The sequence below is a fragment of the Manduca sexta genome, chromosome 18, assembly GCF_014839805.1.
Source record: "Manduca sexta isolate Smith_Timp_Sample1 chromosome 18, JHU_Msex_v1.0, whole genome shotgun sequence".
Lineage (NCBI taxonomy): Eukaryota > Metazoa > Arthropoda > Insecta > Lepidoptera > Sphingidae > Manduca > Manduca sexta.
The window spans coordinates 2,012,499-2,025,339 of NC_051132.1; the positions used below are offsets into that span (position 1 = coordinate 2,012,499).

At 36.7% G+C, this 12,841-nt stretch overlaps 1 protein-coding gene across 4 annotated transcripts in view; it reads right to left on the reverse strand.

The window, feature by feature from the left end:
* The window catches only part of LOC115447089 (G protein-coupled receptor kinase 2), an 82,173-nt gene that overhangs the window by 63,285 nt on the left and 6,047 nt on the right, over positions 1 to 12,841 (reverse strand). The window lies entirely within an intron of this gene.

The following is a 12,841-nucleotide window of genomic DNA, read 5'->3' on the forward strand; positions in this document are numbered from 1 at the left end:
CCCGTGTGTTTTGACGACCCCGCAGTTAAAGAAATCATACGTTGTGGTTCACAACTCACTTGCGACCAAAAATCTTTAGTGCAGGATTTGCTTGCCAAATATTCAGACTGTTTTGCTTCAGGGCTCAAAGATCTTGGTTTTACCACTGCTGGAGAGATGAAGATTGAACTCCTAGATTCTGAACCAGTAGTTTATAGACCATATCGATTGTCATTTGGTGAGAGAACACAAGTACGCCAAATGGTTCAAGAAATGATCGATGCAGGAATTGTAAAAGAATCTTGTTCTCCGTACGCAAGTCCGATCGTGTTGGTCAAGAAAAAAACGGGTGAAAAGAGACTGTGCATTGATTATAGGGCTTTAAACCGACGTACTAAGAAAGATCATTACCCTCTCCCTCATATAGAAGACCAATTAGATAGACTTTCGGGTAATAACCTATTTATTTCTCTTGACCTAGCATCTGGCTATTACCAAATCCCCATCGAAGAAAAATCACAAGACAAAACAGCATTTGTCACTCCAGATGGACAATTCCAGTTTATGAGAATGCCATTTGGTTTGGTAAACGCTCCGTCCGTTTTTCAAAGAACGATTAATAAAATCCTTTCAGATGCTAAAAACAAATTCGCTCTCATTTACATGGATGATGTACTCATCCCTGCCCGAACATTTGAAGAGGGTATGACTCGACTTGAAGAAGTCCTATGTCTCTTAAGAAAGGGTGGTCTCACCCTTAAACTGGAAAAATGCAATTTTTTCCTCGACTCTATTGACTTCTTAGGTTTTCAAATAGAAGCGGGCGGAATTCAGCCTGGTATTAAGAAAACTGAAGCAATATCGAAATTCCCTAGTCCTAAGTCTCAACATGAACTTCGACAATTTCTAGGACTAGCTAGCTTCTTTAGAAGGTTCATGCAGGGCTTTGCCATCATAGCTGGCCCCCTGACGGACCTTCTTAAGAAAAACGTGGAGTGGTGTTGGGGACCACAACAAGACGAAGCATTTCAGTCAATTAAATCTGTGTTAACTCAGAGACCTGTACTTGCATTATATGATCCTAAAAATGAAACACAGGTTCATACCGATGCCAGCAAGCATGCTATAGCTGGTATTTTACTGCAAAAAAATGATGACGATCAACTAAAACCTATATCATATTACAGTCGAAAAACTACACCTGATGAACAAAAATACCACTCTTTTGAATTAGAGACGTTGGCAGTGGTAACTTCACTTAGTAGATTTCGGACATATCTCATAGGTGTTCCCTTCAAAGTCTTTACTGACTGTAACGCTCTCAGGACTACGTTAACCAAGAAAGATCTCGTCCCTCGTATTGCCCGGTGGTGGGTTCAACTCCAAGAATTTGACTGTGAGATTGAATACCGTCCAGGGTCTGCTATGAAGCACGCAGACGCCTTAAGCAGAAATCCAGTTGGAGATGCAGTCGAAGAATCTCATGTTCTGGATATTCTAAACGTTGATACAGAAGACTGGATAAGTACGGTTCAAAGTAATGATAGTGAAGTAATCCGAATTAAGGAAATATTAAACGATCCTGAGGCCAAAAACGTCGCGGAAGTCATTAAGAATTATCGATTGAAAAATGACAAGGTCCATCGCATCATAGGCGAAGGGAATGATATTCGATGGTTAATTCCTAAAGGTGTTAGATGGCAGATCGCGAAAATGAATCACGACGACGTAGGACACTTTAGTTTTGAAAAAACATTAACCAGAATACAACAATCCTTTTGGTTCCCTAAGATGCGAAAATTTGTAAAAAAGTATGTCGCTTCGTGTTTAGAGTGCGCGTTTCATAAAGGTGTTTCAGGTAAACAACAGGGGCAGTTGCACCCGATACCAAAAATTGAGGTACCATTCCATACCATTCATGCCGATCATCTTGGCCCATTTATTAAAAGTAAGAAAGGGAATTGTTACATTTTAGTAATTATAGATGGTTTTACAAAATATATTAATATTACACCCGTCCGCAACACGAAAAGTACAACATCTATTAAGGTTTTTCGAGAACATATAAGTTATTTTGGGGCCCCATCTAGACTCATAACTGATCAGGGGACATCATTCACAAGTAACACTTTCCGGGCGTTCACAAAAACGAATGGTATCAAACACATATTAAATGCCGTGGCTACACCTCGAGCTAACGGTCAAGCTGAAAGGTTTAACAGAACAATTCTTGATGCGTTGGCTGCTAAAACTCATAGCCAAGATGACAGAAATTGGGATGAATACATACCAGATATCCAAATAGGCCTAAATACTACTATTCACAAAACAACTGGCAAAACTCCTTCGGAACTTTTATTCGGTTTCAAAATCAACAGCAGTTCTGAAAACATACTAAACGAAGTCATAAGTGACACTACAGATACTTCCGCAAATAATTTAGAACATATAAGAGAAACGGCAAGCAAGCGAATTACTGAACAACAACAAAAAGACAAAGATAGATTTGATACTAAAAGAAAAAACACACATAATTATGCCACCGGTGATTTAGTTAGCGTAAAACGGGATGTTCCTAGTGATGGTAAATCAAAAAAGTTAGTAAACAAATACCAGGGACCTTATCGTATATTGAAATCGCTCCCTAATGACAGATTTGTAATTGAAGACACTCCACTAACTCGCAAGTCTGGTCGGCCTCGTTATGAAAATATTATTTCAGTTGATAAACTCAAACCATGGTTATCTTTCGACAAAAATTTTAATTCTAGTTCTGATAATAATTCTGATGAAGACTGCAATGATGACCATGATTGAATGCAGAATGTGTTTATTATATGATTGCAATGTTAATCTACGGTATCTAATATATAAAGATGAAATGTTTGTTTGATTGGTTGAACACTGTCAATCACTGCCAAATGAGTTTTCGATGTAATTTAGTATGGAGATGGTTGATAATCCTGGGAGGAACATGAGCTGCAGATATATCGGAAAATTGATGGCGGGATCTTTTATCTGCACAATAAGTAAATGTAAAATAGAGCGAAGGGACTCGCTCAAATATCAGGATGACCGAGCTGTTAGGAATAATGTGAGTTTCAAAATCATAACAATTAATATTATTTTTGTTGTGTCGGTAGTAGGCAATTTCTTTACTAAATAACTGCCACTAAGCCCCACTCTAGGCAGAGGGGAGGTATAAAAGTGGCGTTAGTGACAGTTGGGAGAATAGTGTTGAAGTGAAAGCGGAACGGTGCACACTTTAAAAAGAAAGTACCTACTGGAACCAACATAGAATTAAAGTAAGCTACAAGGACAGGTACGTGTGATGTTCTTTCATTAACAGATAGCCCCTTTCCAGTGAGGCCACATTATTGTGTATTAAGGTTAAGATTAATTAAGTTTAATTACCATCTCCAAATAATGTAACAATAATTATTAAACCTGATTGTGATGTGTGGAAAATAAATGGTTGAGAATCAATTTGCGAGTTTTCTTACATGCGTAAGCACAGAAAGATTTATCAAATTCTAATTATTCACAAATTCCGCTTTCATATTCGCCAATGCTCGTAAATATTTGTGATATTCGTATTCACAGGAATTTATGTGAATGCCCTTGCAAATTATGAACTATTCGATGTAAGTCGCATTCACGAATTTTACAATCCTCGTTAAAATTATACATTTTACATCATTAATAACGCACTGACATTGGTAAAAGGTTACCCCTTTTTACAATCAGGTTAAAAAAGACTAAGCCGCCTCACTGTCCGTCCGCTTACGGTGACAGCTGATCTGTTAGCGGCAACTGCAAACCCGGTGATTTATTTCTGAATAAATTTCAATATAAATCAGATTGGAGACCGCCAACCCACTACTTTTTACAACTGATTGACAAGACGAGTAAATAGCTCGGCTGGGGCATGATTCTCTACAACAATGTCGAACTTGTAACACGGCGTGTTTCGTTAACTTCGTGTTATGACTGTGTAAGAGTATTCTGGATGCTAATTTGACATTTCATGAACACGATGAGGTGTGACACATCCGCCTTACGGGCATGTTACGAATTGTCAAAATAACGTGCGGCAATCCAGCGCGTCTGTGCGCGTTTAGACAAATTAATTATTTAGATACAACGACTGTATAATTTCTATTGACGATAGTATCCTCTTTACATCGTGAAAACTCAAATATAATATTCTACCCTTATCAGAAACAAAACAAACATAAATCCTAAATGATCGAATTAATATTCAAACCTATGTTTTTGTATCTTGATAGTCAAATTTGTGTTATGGGCTCAGCGGTGAAAAATAAGCTACTTTACTACTGGCAACCCGACTTTTGACAACAATTGAGGTCAATCAAGTTTATTTTTATTACTTCGATGTAATATTTCTATTAGTAAATAGATAGGCCAAACAAATATAAAACACTAATGAAGGTATCTTTTAAACAATGTTTTCTTAATTATGTACATTACAATTAATACTATGTAGTTTCTTTGTGGTGAAAGTTTTGTACCTATAAAGTTTGATAACAATAAAGATTATTGAAGAAATTTTTACTAGTTATACATTATTGTTGTTATAAGTAATTGGTAGAGGTCTTAATCAAGGGCTTAGCCAGCTTTAAATTAAATATCAAAATCTTCTAAATGTGAATATCGATCCAGGGAAACAAAGCAAAAATTTCATGTAGGTAATCCCAATAATTTTACACAATTACAAACAAAAGTATGTAATCATGTTAAATCTAAAATTGTTTGTACAAACACTTCCTTTTTTATTTTAGGAGACCAAAGGCATTTTACATTGAATACTAATGTTAACAAAACTGATAATATCAAATGTAATAATAAAATAATTTCTTTTACAGGATAGTGAATGTAATACAAGATATTCCAAATAAATAATAGTAAAATATACTCAGTTTTAACAACACATTATTTTTGTTTTATTTTTTATTTGTTGTTCAGTCTTAGATAACATAATATACTTAAGTAAAATTTCTATACATGAGTTTGAATGTTTGTTAATTAATCAGTTTCACCTTAATAACTAAATGAATGTGTATGAAATATGGTACTCAGACAGTGAGCTGTGGATTGAATAGAGTACTTTTTATTCCAAAAAGATTAATGCTGGTTGAGCGGCTAATAGAAGTTACTAGGTAATAGAGCTATATTTTTTAAAAATAACGTTTAATAGGCAATATACACTTGTTTTAATTATTGGTGGTAAGTCTGTTATATGTGAATGTCTGTCTTGATAGTTATAAGGTGTCTACGGCAATGTCTGTTTCTATAGCCAAGTTAAACTGTGTCCATGCACTGATATGTACCAGTTTAGAGGAAATTGTAATTAGCGTAATTACTTTATAAGACCTAAAATCTTTGTCTCATTCTGAAAACCTACTGTGGAACGTCACATAGTGCTTTGCAATTCAAAGTTCCGGATGGCATAGTAACTGTTTATGGGCGGTCGTATCGCTTATCATCAGATAAACGGCATCCTCGTCACATTATTTAACTAAGTAAATAAAAAAAAATTGAGTTAATGCCCTAACGATTTTGCAACAAATTTTATGATGGAAGGTCCGTAGAATTCCTCTTAATATACGTTGTTAGCGCCAATTTAGCACAAACTGCATTAGCACAACAGCATTTACTATTACTCATATAACAGCATTCGTGTAAAATCTTCAGTAGCATTAAATATATCAATTCAATATTTTTTTTAAAATGTGGCTTTAGTAAACAAATCAAGTAAATAAGTCTATGACATTGACATTTGACAATCATTTTGAAGTTATATTTTTTCGTTTGAAAACAATCACAGTCTACAGAAATTTCTTTAAAATAGGGAATCAACCTACTGGTAAGAACGATTGCTTAATTACAGTACTGACACAAGACTTTCCAATATTAATCTCAGACCGGTGAAACTGACTTAACCGTTCCACTCACCCCCCAAGTGACGGTAGCGATACGAGGCGAAGGTGTAGTTGTGTTGTTGATAATTTTTTTTTATAATGATTTCTTATGTTTACGCGAATGTTAGACATTGAAATAAAACTAAAAACTATTTAACGGATTTTATCGCGGTTTTTTATATTATTATTTTCTCCCGACGTTTCGAAGACTTTGCAGCCTTCATGTTCACGGGGGGACTGTCCCCCCCCCTCCCCCAATAGAAAAAACCGCGATAAAATCCGTTAAATAGTTTTTAGTTTTATTTCAATTTTTTTTTATTCAATTTTTAAGTTACAGTCAATCACTATGTTTGGAAACATCATCACTTACCATCAGATGCAGTTAGGCCACATTGCCTTGACTTCGATAAAAAATTATGCACTATTTGTCAAACTTACACAACGTCCCGTTTGAAGACGGAATAATAATATTCACTATTATCAACACATAGGACCCAATATTCTCTATGACAATGTAAACTCGTAACACAGTCGAGTTACGTTATCTTCGTGAAGTTATCGTGGAATGGTAGTCTACACCAATTTCTATTGTCATAAACGCAACGTGACGCGTTATGTGCTTGTTATATTACTATCAACGTGGCATAAGAACCAGAGTCCTGAGAGTCGAACCCCAGACCCCGCTGATCTTACATCCAAACACGCCACTACCAATGATTGAGCATTTACACGTTACAACACGTACACATGTCATGTGACGGCGCGACACTGATACATTAATTACAATTTACAATTAACCCACTGCCGATCCGCTGTCACGCCGTATATACAATTTGTTAATATTTATACATGTGGATTACTAGACAGCCAACTGGTAAGAGTGCTTAGGCCTCCCATGTGCTAACACACTTGTGGACAGCTGCACCCCAATACAGAGTCCACAAGGCTACGAACATGGGAAAGCTTAAATCCAAAAAAAAAGACTGGTAAGGGTGCATCAGTCCGTAGACACCCACATTAACAAGAATTATTGGTGCGTTACGAAGGAAAAATAGGGAATGAATATGGACGTAGTAAGCGTTGGGGTGTGTGGTTTAAAGCAAAAAATAATGGTTATAACATACTGCAAATACCTTACTGTGCAGGTTATTTTAGTTGTACCATGTTCCAAAAATTGAAAGCTGACGCTTTTAAGCATTATATCCGTCCCATAACATGATAGGGTCACATTGAGCTTGAATCGCAATATCAGTAAACTTAGACGAGTCAGTCAAAAGTTAAAACAAATTATAGTTACCGGACATGAGAACCCATTTGATGTTAAAACCCGCCATAGTGGATCACGTAAATGTATCGCGTTCCGGGATCAGTCTGTTATATCAGGGTCCGCCAGGCCGGCATAATTATGTCGACTGCCGAGGGATAATCATCTCTCGACAGTCGACATTCACCATCAGGTGCAGTGGAGACACTTTACTGTAACCTATAAACGAAAAGTACCCAAAAGTACATGTTTAAGCCACGACTAGGGAAAGATACGTCCCCGATCAAAACATTAATGTATCAAGGCATCCACAAACGACCGAAAACGGACCGATGCGAGATAAAAGCCGAAGCATCCATTACTCAGTGGTCGATAAACGTCTAATCAAGACTGTTTACCGTTCATCTTATACACGAGTTATACGGATTCATAATCTGTTTACGATTGTAATAACTCGTAATGTCTAATAAAGGACCTTCGGGTGATATACAATTATTGGATAAATATGATTTTTGGAAGTTTGTACACGTGCACTGCGGTAATTGTAAGCTATCATCGGAGACCATGGTGATGAATTATGGGTCAGACTAATGTAAAAAAAAAACATTAAAACTCTCAACTATAAGAAAAAATATACAATAAAATAAAATTATAGTGGTATTCCTATAAACTGCTAAGTCTCCATAAATCATTAAGACCCAGGGATTCCATCACATTCATAGCTAACATAACGATAAATATTTGGTCTGGGATCTATAAAACTTTTTAATTGAGGTCAAAATTCGAGTAACAAAACTATTATTTATTTGACTGGCGCCTTTTTTTAAAAGAGGAAAACTTAAAAATGATATAATAAATAATTATGAGGTGGTCCCATTGCTGGGCTCGGGCCTCCTCTAATAAGAGAGCTTAGGCCTCAGTCCACCACGCTAGCCTAGTGCGGATTGGTAAACTTCACCCACCCTCAAAGTCTGATAGAGAACTTCTCAGGTATGCACGTTTCCTCACGATGTTTTCTTTCACCGTTAAAGCAAGCGATAATTCACAAAAAATACACACATTACGTTAGAAAAGTCAGAGGTGTGTGCCCTTGGGATTTGAACCTGCAAACATTTGTCTCGGCAGTCCATTCCACACCCAACTAGGCTATCGCCGCTTTAAAATGATTAAAGTGTATTAAACTTTTGAATACGCATTGGCATGAAATAGACACTAATTTCCTTTCCTTCATCAGTCAGTCTTGTCTAGTGATTAATTTGAATTTAGCTTAGCAGCCTTCACCAAGTCCGTCGACCTCTCGCAAGGATCGATACTGTAATCTCATCACAAACATAAAACAAGAATAAACATGAGCAAATTATTCCATTAACATCCTCACAATATACCGTAACCCAGATAACATAATTGCTTTTCCTTCGAGAAGGTCACAGTTCAAATCCTAACATTTGCTCAAGAATTTTGCCGGCCTCCTAAACACACACGCGCGCGATTTTCTTTTGTTTGGTCAGGGTTGTCAACCTCGGGCAGCTTTTTGTGCGCCATCTATAGTTCCAATTACATGAAGAGGACCATGTTGATAGGCATCTGTCGAATATTGTAAGGTATTAAGTTTCTGTGAAAAAAGTTATTTTTATGTAATACTGCGGGTAAAATGTTAGTGACATTTTTGCGAAGGAATCAGATGTCGCAGAATGTTAAACAATGTTTTTATCCGTGTTAGATCTCTACGTATGTAGGTCTCTTGCTACCGTCCACCTGGATAGATAAAAACAGTATATACGTTTCAGTCAGATTGTAGTGTGAAAAGCCCCGTCTCCTGGGTATTACGAAACTCAGGAAGATGAGCGCAGTCAACGCATCCGGTGTTTTATTATTCACTACTTGGCAATGTTGTTACTGTTTACAGTCAGTCGTATACTAAACATTAGAAGACTAGTTCCTCTCGTCATTCAGTTGCATTACAAAAAGCATACCAGTTATTATTTGTTTTTCTACCGTCTGTAACACAGGGTCATTGTTCGCCCACTGAACCATTACATAAACCCAAATAATACGATAATATTAGATAACGCAGCGTCGATTACCGTTCAATTTTTTGTCAGTAAACAAGCAAATCGGTCTTGTTCATAAGCGCCCACGCTTCTAGAATTATTGGCACGCTGTTTATGGAGGAAAATAATGGGGATTACAGAAGGGTGTTTAAGCATCAATACCATTTCCCTTCGTTTTTCTAAGGTGGTGGTAACTCAGTCGAGTTGGTTTATGCAGTACTCAAATAATAAAACCATGTTCGCATCATCTATCCGAATCGGGCGCTGTTGTATAACTTCACAGACGTTGAATATTGTCTCGATATGGTACTAAACATCTGACTTCTGATCCTCAAACTTTCCATCTATAGCAATCCAATGTAATGTCGGTGGATTTCCTGAAAAAACTATTTCTTGTCGTTTGAGCCCGATCGCTTGCGTTAAGTTAATTCACTTTCGAAGATCCAGTCCCAGGAAAGTCATGTCAGAAAAATACAAACAAGAATCAAACCAAGGGTCTTACAGCCCACAGCCCAAACATATCACTACACAGAATAAACGACTAAAATTATAAAGCCTAAACGCAAAAGTATTTACTCATCTCAATTGCACTATTATTTTTATAAAATTAAAACAGTTTCGGAACGTTTTCCCTCAAGGGGTTGGGAATTCCCCCTTCCCCGTCTCATATGCCTCCCTCAGCTATTTTCCTGTACAATTTTATCCTAATTCTTCCTCCATAGTAACACGAAATCGTTGTGTATCGACTGGTCGCTTTCACTTCGACTCGCCAGAGGCCGCTTGCACTCCGCCCATCTACCTAACTGGAGGTCGCTGCGAGGTCACTAAATATTCTGCATAAGGATCTAAGTCGGTAATTTTCGATCGAATGCTGGACACCTCGCTTTGATAATATATAACCATGTGCCTTATAGTTTGTTTCTAATGCGGTTGCAGACTGAAAACTAAGCTGATTTAATGTCGCTTTGCTCGTATAATTGAGATATTTTTTCACAGATATATGCAAGCCCAAAACTATAATAATAATTGAAATTAATAAAAATGATTGACAAGGTAACTTACAAATTTAAATACGTTCTTAACGTACGAAATCCAAATTTAGACGTATATGACACAAATCTAACAATATTATAATTCTATGTAATCTAAATTATGCACTATGCATTATTTATCAGGTATTCGAATTAAACTCAACTATCTTAGCTTAGTTCATGGTCTACAGATGTCATCCTAGTTTCTATCTAAAATCATTTCGAGACAAAACAATGATTAGATCACTCATCGATTAACAATGTTTATTGTTGTGAGTCTAGATTGTAGATTACGTCGGATAATGACCTTTAATAACATCTCTTGACGTATCACCACTAGCGGGTCAAAGGTCCTATCAATTACAATCCTATTTCGTTAATTTTTTTTATCAAGTTCAGCTCCGACAACGCAATGCGATAAGAAAATAAATAAACGCCAATTAAAATTCTAAAATGTAATTAATGTAAAAATTTTATGCAGGAAAAATTAACAATGGAGTTCGTACGTCAATGGAAACAAAACAAGGACGAAGCAGTATTTAACGGCAGGGTTCCATATATAGTTTATATATAATTTAATAAATGCTTTATTCATCACGTAGGCGAACATAGTTGCATTTATGATAAGTCAAGGTACATAAGAATATTTCATTGTTACTAAACTAGAGGCACTTATATAACTAAAAACAATATATATTGGACATAAAATAAATAAAAGACTACAAAATAAACAATGAATCCAGCTCGGGCTGGCAGGAAAGAAGAAATAAAAATGATGTAAAAAAAATATTAAAGATAAATGGAGGAACGCGTCGCGATCCTCACGGGTGAGGGTAAATTGGCCCTAAATTAGAAGCCTTTCACTAGCTACCTAAGCGATGACTACCCGAAAAAGAAAGGCAGAAAGAACTCCCGGCCTTTTGGTCATCAATTGTCCATTGAATCTTTTTTATTTTATTTTCAAATCTACTGTTAACGGCTCCACTGATGAGCCACAAATACCTATGTAGGGACGATCAGACCTTTAAATTATAATACGAACTCATCACCCCCAGACATAAGATAAGTCTTACAATGTTCTGTAATTCAACTGGCTATAATGTTTTTTAAACCAGAATCCAAACTTGCACACTCACATTCATGGTCAATAGTGTTTACCCACACAGACGGACTGTCCGACACCAAAGACCTATATATTACTACTATACCTACCATTAGCACATTTAATGTTATTAACAACACAAGAGCCGCCATCAAATTTGTATACGTCCAATTACAAGCAATAACTTTGTTGTTTGAGTCTAGTTTATTGAATTGGTTTAATTAAAGAATTTTCCGTGGAAGCTGAACGTGCTCGTTCGACGCTCTTCAAGCCATGTACTTTAGTACTACAATTTGGTATTATTGTTGCCATCGTGTTACCATGCAGGGAGGATTAATAGAATTTGAAATGTATAGCACGAATAATTTAATTCTTACGATCTGCCGCCTGCCTGGCTAACAAACCGCGTGTCTCTAAGGAAAATAAACGTGTTAAAACAGGAAGTATTACCTGCCCGGGAAACTAAACTCACGACCTCCCTCACCTGTGCACAGTCCATAAAATCGGCCACTAATAATATGGCATTTACTTGCGTACTGATCCCTAAATAAATATTGTATACCATAATAAACTCATTTATAAATAAACTAATATCCAATAATGTTTATTTTTAATAATTTCAATGACGTGCGAATATTTAATTTGCGGTTAAACTTGGACCAATTTACTAATCGAATATTGTTTGCAAAAGTCTAGGGAGGCACCTCTCTATCATAACATTTTGAATACAAAACAGACCATTACAGTAAAAATTATAGCCACTATTACAGTTGCAACTACTGGCGGCATTAGAAGACAACCGCCCAAGACTCCGACCTTGAAGGGACACAAAGAAAATACATAACCTCCCTTAGCAATCGGGTAGTAAAGCCTAGCAAAGATCTGCCGCCCAGATCCTCACTCCAGTTTCTGCCGTCACTGATTGCATTAATCACTGATGTCATTTAATAAAAACCACGAAACGAATCAATCGGTCCGATATCGTCCCGCGAATAAGTAAAATGCATTGAATGCACGCCGGCCCAACAATATCGCCCATGAATAATTCTAGACGCGTGCGTGGCTCCATTTTAATTGTAAATCATAGTATGCGCGGGTCGCGCGTCACTACTCGCCGCTCAGGTGAAAACTGGGGACAGACCGGATCCTGGTATGTGAATGGTATTGCTGTTGGTTTGGAAACTGTAAGTCTTGCGGAAAGGCGACAAAAGTAACATATATCATTAGATTGATCTCCATTAACTGGCCGCGGAGCTATCCTGTTATATCTTAAAGTGGGCAGTAACCAGCAGATGAATTACCAGACAGACTAATGTTTTTTGTTATCCCACAATATTATAGTAATGAGAATGTTTTAATATTTATAATCCAAGTAGGTGTTGCTCGCGGTTTCGCCCGCGTAAAAACCTTACCCTATTAAGGTCCCTAAAATACTACTGATTAATAGCGCCTTCTGAACCAGCCAGCGTCAT